General features: G+C 45.6%; 1 long non-coding RNA gene across 2 annotated transcripts; it reads left to right on the forward strand.

Annotated features, from left to right (window-relative positions):
* The first annotated feature begins 535 nt into the window (after nucleotides 1-535).
* Nucleotides 536-7153, forward strand: LOC132424818 (uncharacterized). 2 transcript variants are annotated; one of them, XR_009519276.1, is made up of 4 exons: nucleotides 536-1241; nucleotides 3013-3085; nucleotides 4498-4609; nucleotides 5560-7153. It is a non-coding gene; the product is annotated as an uncharacterized lncRNA (long non-coding RNA). The 2 variants fall into 2 exon arrangements; XR_009519275.1 differs by having other exon boundaries at nucleotides 4498-7153.
* The last annotated feature ends 7917 nt before the right edge of the window (nucleotides 7154-15070 follow it).

The raw sequence follows: 15070 nt of genomic DNA on the forward strand, positions 1-15070 counted from the left end.
CTGCCCAAGAGATGAGGAGGAGTCGGAGTCGGAGTCGGGTGTGGCTCTGACCCAGGATGTGCATATGGGAGTGGGGGAGGGGGTGCTGTAGTGAAGGTAAGGATGGAAGATAGATGAGGGTAAAACTGCAGAGGGTTCTGAACATCCAGCAAAGGAACAATAAGTTTACGTTTAAATCACATTTTTACAAATTGAGTCATTCTAAGTTTACTGGGATTGCTCCCTTTTTGGTGTAACAATTGGAAGTGCGCTGTCTGGGAATCAGACCACACTGAATTTGAGCTGTGTCAGATGAATAACTGTGGACAAGTTATTTAACCTTTCTGACACTCAGTTTTCTCATCTGGGAAAATGGGGTTTGTGCAGATAAAGTGAAAAGACATAGGTGAAATGTCCACCAAGGGCATTTGTCCATCTTTAGTAGGTACTCAATAAGGATTAGCCTCTTCTCTTTCCCTCCCTTCCCTTCCTCTTTTTCCCCTCCCCTTCCCAGAGGAAGGCTCTGATGAACAACACATTTCAGTAAGATCACTGAGTCCTCAAGCTTGGTTGCTAAGTTTTTTTCTCAATTTTTATCCCAGTGGTTCCCAAACCAGAGCAGTCATCAGAATCACCTACAGGTTGTGTGAAATCACGGATTGCTGGGTCCCACCCCAGAGTTTCTGATTCAGTAGGTTTGGTTGGGGGGGGGGGCTGAGAATTTGCATTTCTAACACATTCCCACATGCTGCTGATGTGGGGAGTGCACTTTGAGAACTCCGACCTTATCTTGTTTTGCCCTGGCGTAGACCCTGTTAGTTGCTTACCCAAGAGCTATCCCCTCATCCCTGCTGACAGAGCCCTGAGTTGTTCTGGTAGTATAGAAAGATTCTTTGATTTCAGTATTAGGCTTCTACCTCAGTGCCAGAAGATGATGATGATGATGGGTCTAAACCAATCACGGTAATCTCAGTTCCCTTGACCATTGATTGATCTGAATGTACCATGTAGTGTCTCAAGAGGTGTAAGGGTGAATCAACTGACAACAACTCACAAAGAGAAGGGCTTCTGCCCCTTGCACCTTCTTCCTGAATGTGTATATACTGCTGCAGTTACACTAGTCATCTTGGGACCAAGAGACGACAAGCACGAGGAAGAGAACCAACATGGCAAGGACGATAGGGCAGAGATACAGGAAGAGCCTGGATCCCAAAGGCATCATTGAGCTGCATGCCCTGGATTCCTACCTCAACTTGTTCTCGGTGAGAAAAATACATTTTCATTTGTTGAAGTCACCATAATCTCTTCTTTTGTTACTTGCAGCCAAACACACTCCTGACTGATACAATCTGTTCTAGTTCTCTGATGGCATAATTAATATTGACTTCTTTTATAGATGAAGACACTGAAGTTCAGAAAAATGAAGATGACATAATATATAGTGGTAGAGCTTAGATTCCAACTCAAGCTTCCTGATTAAAAGTTCTTGGCATTTTCCCACTGACCTATAGCTCAACCATTCTAATTATTTCTTCCTACTAATATAAATAAATAAAAATAAATAAATTTCTGTTTTTCCTTCTATTAAGGAAGAAAAAATTGATAATTCCCTATCTGTTCTGAGCTTTACTTGTGCCTCTGCTCTCAGCCATCTGACTTCTGATTGTTATTTATTAATTATCTAAATAATTAATTCCTTCCACATTTACATATAGATGTACTATATATAACGTTTGAACTTGATCTTTTTTGTAATGGACAATCTTACTTTTGTTCAGATTTTGTTCCTTACAGAAAGAAGCAGTTCAAATTAGCTTTGTGTCCTAACTCTTATTTTTTTTTCTGTCCTAAGATTTTTACTTTTATTTATTTTTATTTTTTTGAATTTCATTTTATTTTATTATTTTTTAAATTTTTTTATTTTTTCCAGTACGCGGGCCTCTCACTGTTGTGGGCTCTCCCGTTGCGGAGCACAGGCTCCGGACGCGCAGGCTCAGCGGCCATGGCTCACGGGCCCAGCCACTCCGCGGCATGTGGGATCTTCCCGGACCGGGGCACGAACCTGTGTCCCCTGCATCGGCAGGCGGACTCTCAAGCACTGTGCCACCAGGGAAGCCCCATTTTATTTTTTTTATACAGCAGGTTCTTATTAGTTATCTATTTTATACATATTAGTGTATATATGTCAATGTATCCTAACTTTGAGACATAGGCTTCAGTTATACTTCTAAATTTTTGAAGACCTTGAAGTTCTAATCAAACAAAAATTATAGAGCAATACTAGTAATCTTCCAGAAAACACAATTGGATGCCGACTACTATGTAAACCAGCCTGCATCTCTGACTTTGATATATCTTCTTAACCCACCCACCCATTCATCATACTTGGGCCCTCCCAGCTCTACTACCTCAAGCTGTCAAGGTTAGTGCAAATGTATTGAAGAGACCAGCCTCCAAGTCACACTGACACATATGTTTATTCCCCCATTGCCTGGTTGAGACAATGGGCCCATAGCCCTCTGAACCCCTAGGGAAGACTGGAATCCCATTTATTACTAGCTCTTAGATTAGAGCTGGGTATATATGATGGAACTTAAATTAACTACAATTGCTAACAATATTTTCTTTAGTATATGAAGAAATATTGTTATTTAGCTCAGTTACATTACCTTAAGTAGTTTACTCATGCATTTGGCAAATTTTTATTGAACGTTATGTGTGCTACAGTGATAACGATGCCATCCATTTATACAGTCACTTATCCACAGTTTACAAAAGCACTTTCATAGCATTAGGGGCTGGGGATTGATTTACAATGGAGAGCAAAGCCAGTGTATATTGATGAAATATGCCTATTGTTCATAGAAATATTTGTTAATATAGTTATGAGAACATGTACACGTGTGGTTTAATTTTTTTATTACTATTATACGTTAACATGGTTATGTGCATATGCACATATATGCTCTTGCTTGCATCTTATTACTATTTTCTTGTTGGAGATTTTGACCTCACATCTTATCATTTCTTTAGTGTTACTGTCAATAACAATGTAAGGAATCAATCAGATGTGCTGTCTTCTCATCTATTAAGGAAGAAGGGATTGGTAAGTTCCTATCCATTCTGAGCTTTACTTGTACCTCTGCTGTCAGCCACCTGGCTTCTGATTGTCCTTATTAGGTATTTAGGAGACCATGGGCTAAAATGTGGAGAAAGCTCTCTTCACTCTGTGCCCGAGAGGGCAAAAAGCCTATCTATGAGATGGGAGTAATACTTATCCACCAGGTCAGGTCTTGTTCTACAGTAGGAAAGGGCCACCCCAAATACTGAGATTTGTCTGGAAAAGCTCTGGTACCAGACAGCTCCCTTGCAGAGGCTCGACCGTCTTCTGTGTAGAGGTTTGGGTGAAATGGTTTGCACGTTTTCTGGAAAGGGTGGACCCTCATGCTTCTTAGGAATGGAGCAAAGCCAGATTAGCTGACACTTGGAGAGGGGCAGGTAGATTCCTGGCTCAGGAAGCTTTTCGGGGTACATTTCCATAAGGTTGTTCCTTTTGAGATAGCACAAAGGAATGACAGGAGGAGGAGGGGGTGATCAGAGAGCAAAACAGTACAGTACTCAGTACTTTCAACCAGCCCCTTTGAGTTATGTACAGTGTGCTCTCCCACCCCAAGTTACGAGCAGCTGAGTTGAATTAAAAAACAGTCCCTCCTTTGCTGCGACCTGGCCTGCCAAATTCTCAGCTGGCGTGAGCTTTTATAGCTATGTTATAAACCCCCCAAAAAGTGAGGCATATAATGGAAACATTGACATAACTTGAACTCCAACGAGCGGCTTTTGCCTCTCTAATTATCCTTACGTTTCATTGGCCATTTCTCTCCCTCCTCGGGCAGGACCTGCTGCAGAGGCTCTGCCTAATGGTCCAGGGGGCTGGAGGGTTGAAGCTGGGCTTTGCTGGGGATAATGAGACAGTGTCTGCTGGTGGGAAGCCCCTTGTTCCATACATACTAACCCCTCCCTTTTCCTTTCCTTCCCTTGTTCTCCCCCTGCACCGCCTCTCACAATGCCCTCGCACCGCCCCCCCGCTCCCCAAAAAAAGGCAGAACAGTTCAGTTGGTTGTAAAAATTAATGAGTTCAGATACAGACTTGCCTTATTCCGGTCCAGCTGCGTAACCAGGGCGATTCCGACCAGCATTCTAGACGCTGACATCAGCTCCACACCCCGGTACAATGCTGCTCTGTTTGATCTCAGAAACAGATCAGGCTCCTGGGCTTTATACATCCTGCTTCCTCCCTTCGTAGACTCATTTTATCACCCACCAGGAGAGCTCATCTCACCGCTCTCCCCCTGGGTAGCTAATACCAGAGGATCAGACCCTACAGCTGACTCTTCTTTCACCAGCTGGACACTTTGATCCAGTCTTCCTGGTCCGCTTGGAGGATCCCTGCCCCCATAGGCGTTGACAACTGGTGGAGGATGAGAGTGATAATGATTTCACCGCCTTGTCTTTGCACAGGACTTCACGATTTTCCATACACTTCCACGATATCGTCAATGTGGCCCAGGACCACCCTGGGCGGTGGAGGTGGGACACCCATTTTACAGATGAAGAAAGTCTGGGAGGGCTGGTGAGTGGTGAGAGCAGGAACCGATCCCAGAGTCCTGGACTCCTATTCCCAGCTCATTCCATGGACTCAAGGTGCTCACCGCTTAGTGCAGGGACCAGGCAAGGTAGATTGAGTTTCTGTTGGTGAACGGAGCTGGAAGAAAGCTCTGTGGACCCACTCTCTGCCAGGCTAAAGGAGGGGGGCAGTGACAAATCACTTTAGGCCCCTCAAAAGTGTGTCATTAATCTGTCACAGCTCACCCCTTCTGCAGAATGCTGCTTCCTCTTCCTCTGGTTCAAGAATATTTATTTTCCAGGAGGACCAGACAGATGTCTTGCTTACAGTGGCTCCGGAAGCATCAACAGCAAAGACGGACTGTAAGCAGTTTAGGAGGATTTCAGGAGAAGCTGTTCAAACGATAACAAACCTTTTTAGAAATAAAACATAGAAGCATAAACCTTATTACAGGGGGTGTTTCATTCTGCAGTTTGGGGTAAATGTTTTAGCAAGTATAAAGTTAGCGAAGAGGAGCACCGAGGTCAGTATCAGTTTCCTGTGGCTGCAGTGCGGCGTTCCACAGACTGATGGCTTAAACAACAGGCATTATTCTCTCCCAGTTCTAGAGGCTAGGAGGTTGAAAACAAGGGCCACGTGCCCTCCAAGGCTCTGGGTTGATGCCTTCCTTGGCTCTTCTGAACTTCTGGTGGTGGCCGGCAATCTTTGACTTGCCCTGTGGCACCGCAGTCTCTGTCTCTGTCACACCTGGCATTCTCCCTGTCTTCCCATGCCCTTTTTCTCTTCTTATAAGGACACCAGTCATATTGAATTAGGGTCCACCTTAAGTTAAGATGAGGTTGGAAAAGATTGGGGGGTGTCCTAATCCAATGACTAGTGAGGGTCTTTCTAAAAAGAGAAACGTAAGTTGATAACATCTGCAAAGACCCTACTTCTAAATAAGGTCCCATTCACAGGGACCAGGAGTTAAGAAATGAGGAGAGAGGTGGCAGTCTTGAAGAAATGCTCCGGGAGCATCACTTGGAGCTCCTGATTCCCCTCAGTGGCTCTTCTCACTTGACTACAAGAATGAATCTCAGAGAGGTTATCCAACCTGACGAGGACCCCATCTGGGAAACTGAGCTGGTTTGCAGTTTCCAAAACCTACGTTCATTCCATTGCATCTTGTCTTTGGTGGACGTTGAATGTGACTGAACCCTACCCTTGACTTTTGGTGAACTTGCTGGGAACCAAGGCCAGCGAAGCCGCTTCTCGGAAGCCTTCGGGGGCTCATCAGCTGACCCGGAAGCACAGCTTCAAGGTCCCCACTCTGGGTCATGTGCTCTGCCCACCCTCCTACCCCAGTCATGGCTTCCCATTATCAGACAGCCCGGCTCCCTTTAAAGTTGCTTCAACTCATGTTAACCGTCATCTTGCAACATTTCTAGCTGTTTTCCTGTGTCCCTTTCTTTTGTAGAGTATATAAACTCAGCATGTTTAATTTTTTTTTTTTTTTTTTTTGCGTTACGCGGGCTTCTTACTGTTGTGGCCTCTTCTGTTGCGGAGCACAGGCTCCGGACACGCAGGCTCAGCGGCCATGGCTCATGGGCCCAGCCGCTCCGCAGCATGTGGGATCTCCCCGGACCGGGGCATGAACCCGTGTCCCCTGCATTGGCAGGCGGACTCTCAACCACTGCGCCACCAGGGAAGCCCAACATGTTTAATTTTTGAAATAGATTTGCTGTGAAGCCTCGTGATTTTTTAGTGGCTTAAAATGTATTGTCTTGTGAGTTTTTCCGTGCCAGTCACAGTGTTCACTGTGGGAAGCAGCAGGACACCAGGGAGGTTGATGTTTATTCAGTTTTAGGGGGTTTTAAGGCATTCCTGAGACCATCCAGATTTTAAATGTTCTGTCTCATTGTTCCTGAAGCTATTAACATATGCGAGAAATGATGGTGTCTCAGCCCCTAAGCCACACATTTCAGATTGCCTCCTGTCCCCAGAAATGACTTCTATCAACAGCCTTCAGTAAGCCACTGTAATGGTTCTGAAATGAGAACAACATGGTCATTCCATCATTAAAGCCCCTCCTGCTCTGAGACTGGACACACATTACTGTTTTCTGCCAGGGTTCTGATTTATGAGATGCTCTGTGGGTTCTGGGTTTAATGTATATGGCTGGCTGCCCTCAATGTACACGACTTGCTGGAATTCTTTCTCACGTGATTAGATGGATCACATTTATGTTATATCGTTACTGTTTGGGTATGCAGGCAATCCTAGCTTTGTACAGTATCAGTTAACTAAAGCACGTGCCTATTGGAATGTGTCCCCACTTTGCACGGTTCCCTGGTAATTGCTAAGTGAAGACACAAGAGTTTCTGTATGAGTTTCGGTGAACATGGTTCCAGCGCTAAGTAGGACGAGTTGTAGCTGCTTTTTAAATAAAATTTGGATGTGACTATGGAGGCTTCCCTGATGGCGCAGCGGTCAAGAATCCACCTGCCAATATAGGGGACACGGGTTTGAGCTCTGGTCCGGGAAGATCCCACGTGCCGCGGAGCAACTAAGCCCGTGAGCCACAGCTACTGAAGTCTGCACACAGCAACGAAGACCCAACACAGCCAAAAATAAAGAAATAAATTTATATATGTAAAAAAAAGAATGTGACGTGGCAGTTCTCATTTCTTAAACAAATAGTGAGTACCCGTTGGGTCCAAGTCACCAGGCTTGTCTCTGTCCTGAAATAGAACTGCCACAGCCTCCACACTCGAGCTAAATGGTGGAGGAGGTCTGATGACGTATGGAAATGACTGAATGAAGACAAAGACAGCTGACAGTTATCAGTGATGGAGTGCGGCAGGGACTCAGAGGGGGCGTGGTCTTCTTTCTGGTGGTAGGAGGATCAGAGAACTTGTATGAAGGAGTCAACATTTGAATTGAGCCTTGAGAGAAGAGGGTATCTGGGGAACGCAGAAGAGGGAAATGGGAGGTGGGCACTCCAGGCTGACCTGACAACACGAGTAAAAGCACAGGGGTGAGAAATCTTGAATCCCAGAGCTGGGAATTCATAAATTTATAAATGATGACCTATGGGTGACACTTTCCAAGGAAGGAATCACACACCAAGGGCGGATGGTGAGAACCAGTCAAGTATGAGGGATCTCACGGTGCTGTCACCTTCACGGCCTTTTTTTGATGCCCAGAACGAATCTGTGAAGGACGGAACCTGGGTGTCCCCATTTCATAGACGAGGAGCAGAGTCAAAAGGCAGAGACCTGCCCAAGCCTTCAAAACTAGCAAGTGGCTAAGCAAGGAGAAGAAGGCAGGTTTCCGGAGGTCCAATCCCCTCCTTTGTCTATTGCCCACCCTGAGAAGTTGGTGCCTATGACAGTTGTATTTGGTTTCTGCTAAATTGTCCAGCTTCACATGATTGTGTTCACAAAAATACACAAAAAATACATAAATACACAAATACACAAAAAATACAAAATATACAAAAAATACACAAATGCACAAAAATACTAATTATTATAGCTAACCTCTCCCTAAGGAAACACTCATTGAGGGGAAAATGAGAAATCAACCTGGGCACGTCTAATGGCTTTGAGTTTCGTTGCTTTCTTATTTCTTGTGTTCTTTTACTTTGAAAAGTAATGTCGATTGGATTTTAGAAAACTGTTCCCCACAGAATATTTTCAATTGTTAAAAATAAGAATAATAATAACACCCCCACTAAAGGAAGCCGTGGTGTCAAGCTGTCTTCCATTTTGGGCGGATTTTCCTTTTGTTTAGCCAGTAATTACCGCAGGACTGCTGTTCTGGACTCCTCCCGGCCAGGGCTGATGTGTCTCTGAAAGCACGTTGCTTCCACGTCTGAACTCTTCCGTCCTCTCAAGTTTACCTCAAGCAACACGACGAGACCTCTCCATCAGTCACTTCCTGACAGATCAGCACGGATTTAATCCCAATCAGAGTATCTGAGAGCCAGCAAGATGGGGCTGTCAGGAGGCCCACGCTGGCTGGTCTGAAGCCTTTGACCAAGTAAACACAGTCTCAAAGGGCTGGGGAGCTTGAAAGTAAAACTGTAAATGATCCCATCTGTGATTCTTGGCTGGCGATTCCTCTGGGGTGGACCAAAGAGGGGGAAAGCAGAAGAGAGGGTCTCTCTTTGCTTTAAACAAAATATAGTTACCCTTCTAGCATCTTCCTTGTTTGGGGTATTTTCCAAGTGAAAGTTCATTAGGGAGACACGAAAGCACGACTTACTAATGTCCATCAAAGAGACGGGCTCAGTTTCAAAGCACAGAAGAAATACGATAGTGTTGAAGCAAACTACATGAAAAAGATCTTATGGCCCCAAGAAGCAAGAAAGAAACAGGGACCGGTGACTTGGATTTTTTTTTTTTTATTTCAATCTTTATTTGGGACAAAATAAGTGAGTCCCAGGAAAATGAGTATCTCCTGGGCTTTCTCTTATTTACATCGGGCAGGCTGAACTAAACATTCTGGAATGTTTGTAAATGTTTGGGTTTCCTATTCCATATTTTCTCCTGTTGGCACCACAGCTGAAGGGTTCAGAATTTCTCAAACAAGGTTCTTACCCACAGTGATGACTATTATTAACATGTATTGATCTAGAGGATATACAGAAACAGGATTAAGTGCAGATCCGGAGCCCAGGGATTAGGTCTGGCTGGAGAGCAGAATGTAAACAGGGGATGTCTGAGTGGTGGGAGGCAGGGGGGCTCATTAGAGGTCTGGGCCAAGGCACAGGGTGGCTTTGTGTCTGTCCTCAAGCCAGGGAGGGGGCCTGGATGCTGGCGAGCCTGAGGGCCAGAACGTCACTTCCTGGGGGGCTCCACAGGGGTACTGGGCAGGTTCCCAGGGTGACATGCCCCTCTGCAAGGAGCACTCGGGCCAGGTAGAGGGAGACTCTCTCTTCTGTTGAGTGTTTTGCTGAGGAAATCCCAGCTGGTCTCAGGCATGCTCCCTGGGGGAGCAGTTCTCCTCCATGTCAGAAGGGTTCGTCTCCCTTGGCTGCCCGTGGAAAGAGCGGCTGTTTTCCACGCTTCATTCCTCATGCATTGTGAACCCCCCAAAATACCTCTCTGAAAACAAGGCCCTGGGTGAACATCAAGGTCCCCAGGAGAAAATCCACCATAAGAATTCAGGCTGCCATAAAAGAGGATGAAATTTTGCCATGTACAGCAACACTATGCTAAGTGACATAAGTCAGACAGAGAAAGACAAATACTGTATGATATCACTTATATGTGGAATCTAAAAAATACAACACCTAGTGAATATGACAGAAAAGAAGCAGACTCACAGATATAGAGAACAAACTAGCGATTACCAGTGGGGAGAGGGAAGCAGGGAGGGGTAACATAAGGGTGTGGAATGGGAGGCACAAACTACTGGGTGTAAGATAGACTCAAGGACGTATTGTACAATGCGGGGAATATAGCCAATATTTTATAATAACTCTAAATGGAGTGTAACCTTTAAAAACTGTGAAGCGTTCACTATATTGTACACCCATAACTTGTATAACATTGTACATCACCTACACTTAAATTTTAAAAATTAAAAAAAAATTCAGGCTGCAACCCTGCACCACAAGAATCCACTGAACCTAGGTTCCCAACAGTGAGATGGAGACTGCCATCGGGATGGACCCTCTCACTCTGCTCACGAGGCCCACCTGGAGACGAATCTAGTCCATCTGGTGTTCTCAGGTTCATAGGTTCATGGGGGGACATCTTCTGGAGCAGAGGTTCTCAATCTCAGCACTATAGTTGTTCTTATCAGTAGCGGAGACACAGGGAAAGCAGAGCTAGCCCTGGCACTAAGCATAGTGGTTATCTTCACAGGCGTTGGAATCTAAGATATGGGATCAAACCCAGCTTAAGTTGCTCAGTTTTCTTATCTGTAAAATGGGGAGAATATCACCTACGTGAGAGAATACCTGTGAAGAATAAATGTGGTACATATGTAGGTGGTTGCTTAGCCCAGTGTCTGGCACATAGTAAGTGCTAAGTAAATGGTAGGTTTACTGTTTCCTGTTGTGGGCTTCACAGACAAGTGTGTGGATGGGGACATTAGCATTTAGGAAGCATCACTCTATGTTACACATCCTACGATTGCTTTCGTGGGTGTAGGTAGAATAGACCCTTCCCTCCTCGGTTGTGGTAGCAGCTGTTGACTTAAGGTGACAGTGATGCCTGGTGCCAGAAGCTGAGGGTGGAAGAAATGAATGTCACTTGTCCTTCTTAGATCTAAAGCAAAAAGTCTGATACGTGCTTTCTTCATTTGTTCTTAACTGATGGTAAGCTTTCGTAGCTGCAGTTATAATGTAAAGTCTTTGAAGAGAAAAGACTTATTTTCTCTTACGCTCAGGCGTTGGATCTTTCCGAGTTGCATATCCAGGTTTGGTTCTTGGCATCCAAGCTGACCCTATCCCTCTACTCCCAACCACCAACACTTCCTCACAAACCTCATCACTCAGAATTCAGGCTCCCAAAGCCTGGGCAAGAAATCCTGAATTATCCGTTGAGCAACTCAGGTTAAGGGGGAACTGGTAGAAAAAGTGAGTCAAACAGAGATGAAGAGACAGGGAGAGAACCATTCTTTGATCCATTCAAACACTATTACCTGCCTGCCAGCCACTGTGCTCGGTGCTGAGATTACAGAGACGATCAAAACTCAGCCGCTGACCTCAGAAACATAATGGTCACTTCTTGTCCTTGGAGCAGGTTAAGATGTGTAAACATTCAGCAGGTTGCAAACTTTGGACAGTTCTTGATGAATGTTATTCCTCAATAGAAATTTGCTGTTGCCGTTTTTAAGAATAGTGCAGACAAAGACACAAAACCAGATCATTTTAAGTGTGAGATGCGGATGTGCCCAGGGCATTGTGGGAGAACAAAAAGAAGGTAGGATGTGTTCTATAGTCCTGGAGGGGCAAGTGTCGTCCCTGACAGAGGTTCCAGTGTAAGTGAAGTTGTGGAGGAGAGAAACCATGTGGTATGGGCAGGAAACTCTGAAGAGCCCCATGTTCGTGGCGCATAAATTGTGAGGCAGGAAACAATGAGCCTTGAGATGGGAGAGGGAGGTGAGGACATTGCCTATGAGGTGGACTTTTTCTTGTGGGCCATGGGGAGTCCTGGGCAGGTTCCTGTCAAAGAGGGAAGTGGTCAGATCTGCATCTTAGACAGCAGTGTGGAGGTGGACTCAAGATAAGGGGCAGGGAGGACAGTTTTGTGGCCATTGCCATTTTCCAGATGAGAGATGGGTAAGAGTTCGAACTAAGATACAAGCTTTTACACATAGTGTAGTCACACACACACACACACACACACACAATTTTCCAACTGAAGATTTTCGTGTATTCTGCAGAAAAGCCCACTTGAGCTTGGTAGACACAAAGGTGGAATTGTGCAACAGGAACTCATGTCTCTCTTAAACACTCTTTTTTAGTACCAGCAGATTTCGAGCGTGAGTTCAATGCTCCTATGTCAGCTCTAAGCAGCACGTATTTCATGTCCTTTGCATTTTTTGTTTTTGGAGACATTTGTGAGGAAGTAATTCTTCCTTATTCTTTTGGGTGTTTATTTGCTGCTTGTCTCTTGTCTGAAATATTTTCTGTTATCTACTTTCCTGGTCAGGCTCTAGTCTGGGGAGTGAACACCCTGTATTAGCTCACATTTTCCACATTTAGTTCTTCACTTCTTTCCTCATATTGTCCAGAAGAAACTCTCAAGCAGCAAAATTGATGAAAAGATTTTGTCTCCTCTCCATAGCCTCTCCCCACCCCCTGCATGGACTGATGTGTTTCCTCATGTCCTGTTCCTTTAAAATAGTAGACTGAAAGGTCTGCTCATTCATTCCAGAACAGTGGCTCAGAGAGGCGCTGCTGGTGACCTGGACTCCGATGGGAATGGTAAGCTTGGGGCTGTGGACTCAGAATAGTCTCTGACGGCTGCATACCAGCTGGAGGAGGGGAGGGGACGTGGCGACCAATACACCCTGTCTATCCAAACTCTCCTGCTTCAAAGGAACGTTGATTTCATTGTTCCCTAAAGAGGATGAGTAAATAACGGGATATTGTCAGGAGCCAGGGTGTTTCCTGCTGGAGACTAGGGTGCTGCCAAGTGTCAGAAGACTTGGGACCTAGGTCTGTATGAGCCACTCGTGAGATGTGTGGGTTCGGACGAGTTACTTCACCTCCGGAAGACCCATTTTCACTTTATAGACAATACAAGAGATAATAGAATCTGTCGTTTTGCCCTTACAGGTTGTGTGATGTTGGGTGTAGAAACATTTTGGATACTGAGAAATGCATTTTGGAAATAACGGTCTAGTAGGAGAACTTTCTCTTGAACATTAAACAAAGCACCACTGAAACAGCTTTGATTCTAATAAAACGGTTTGAAGAAACACAGAGAAAGTATGCAAAATGCACCTTCAGTTGGGCAGGAGTATGTAATAATGTCTTGATAATCCATTACAGGAAGACCCATGACAGATGCTTGCTGGCTTTCTTTTGCCTTGCAGCCTACTTCTCTCTGTCTCTCTCTTTTCCTTTTCAGGGTTTTACAAAACTGATTTCCACGCCAGCCAAGGCAGGCACCCACTGGAAAGTGGAAGCTGGGATTTAACACTATGAGAAGGAGGGCACTGGCCTCAGACCCACCACCTAGGTTTGGATCTCAACTCTTCCCTTCACTCCCTAAGGGTACCTGGGTAGGTTTCTTTGCCTGTCTTGACCTGAGTCTCTTATGCATAGATTGGTTAGGATTTTATTAAGGTCCTTTCCAGCGCATGGATTCTGTATTGTCCCAGCATTGAGTCAATAATACCTTCCAGGGGCTGAAGAGCCTGGAGTTGCTGAGTGACTGAGTCATCACTGGTGCAGGATCTCCTGTCCACTCAGGGCAATTATCAGGAGTTGACACTGCTGTGCTAAGGCCCTGGTTTTGTCTCCTCACAGTGGCGTAGGGCTTGGACACACCACAGCTTGCCCAGGATGCAGGAACGTGCGTGGTGCAGACAGATACCGTATTTTCCTTCAGTCCTGATTCTGGGAAAGCAGCAAGAGGAGAGGTTGGGGAAGGGAGTGGTCACGCTACACAGGCACCCAAGGCGAGGGGAGTGGGAAGAGGGTGACTTGTACAGTAGCAGGCCACCGCTGAGACCTGCCAAGGGATGAGTATTACTCAGAGGGTGCGTCCAGTTCCCATTTTACAGCAGAAGTAAACTCTCCAGACCCTGTTGTAGTTGGCTAATGGTGATCCCCAAACCACAGGCTCCAGAGATATGAGCCAGCGTTCCAGGAAAAGCCACCCACGGGAGAAGGGAGGACAGAGGGACAGAGGCTGGAGCGAGGGCCTGCGTGTTTGGGGCTGATTGCTTCAAATGGAGGGTGATTGCGCCTTCCAGCTCAGGGTTCATTGGTCAGACCTCCAGCGCAATCCAGTCCACATCCACGGAGGCCTGCATGGCAGAGAGTTAAGTCTGCCCTCCCCAAAGTCAACATCCAGTGAACCAACAGAGTCATGGGGTCACTGGGAAGTTCTTCACTCTGGTTCTTTTTTTTTTTTTTAAGCTTAGAAAGACCAGCTCACCACTTAGGAGGCCTTGTGTGGATGGTTCTCCAAACCCCTGGTCAGATGGCTGTCTTTCAACTAAAACACAGGGTTAGTTGAATTTTCTTCCAAATTTCATTTCAAACAATTATCTTGGCATGTTATCTGTAATATCTCCTTTGGAAGGTTATTCCACATTAAAAAAAAATTCATCATATCCTGTGAATGAGTGGATTGAGAAGTAAAACCTCAAGTCAGTGAAGATGTATGAAGACATGAGTGACTCCTGAACTACCTTTGACTGCGGCTCTCAGCAGCAGCAAAGGAAGACCCTAGAAAGATGCAAGTCTGGACCCCTGCAAAATTTGAGCGGTCTTCCTTGAAAAGTCAGTTGTTTAATCTCTTGCCTTCAGGTCAGATCATACTTGAATCATCAGACCCTGTGGTCCTTCAACACACACACACACACACACACACACACACACACAGAAAATACACATTTGTATGCAATATTGCACACCCCCTCCCCCAAACTCTCAGCAATTAGGAGTTGAATTCCCCAGTCTGCTGAGCTGGACTTAGAGACCTAGCAAAAGGGACTCTTGAGAAGAAAAAAGGAATTCCACACTGGTGAGGTTAGGGCTGCCGTCCTTAAAAGCGAAGGGGTTTCACCCTTAAAAGCGAAGGGGTTTCACGGAGCCTGACTGCTTTAGAAAGGGACAGGTCCTGATGCTCCCAGAGGGGAATTGGGTGAAATGCTGGGGAAGGGGTCCAGGAGCCTTGAAGATCAGAGCCGGCGCTGGGACTGGGTGGCCCGGTGGGGTTCACCTTCTGAGCATCCCCACCTGCCCTCTCACTCCCACCGCCCAGGGCCCTACAGTTGCTCTATTCTTCACCC

This window comes from Delphinus delphis, chromosome 4 (genome assembly GCF_949987515.2).
Source record: "Delphinus delphis chromosome 4, mDelDel1.2, whole genome shotgun sequence".
NCBI lineage: Eukaryota > Metazoa > Chordata > Mammalia > Artiodactyla > Delphinidae > Delphinus > Delphinus delphis.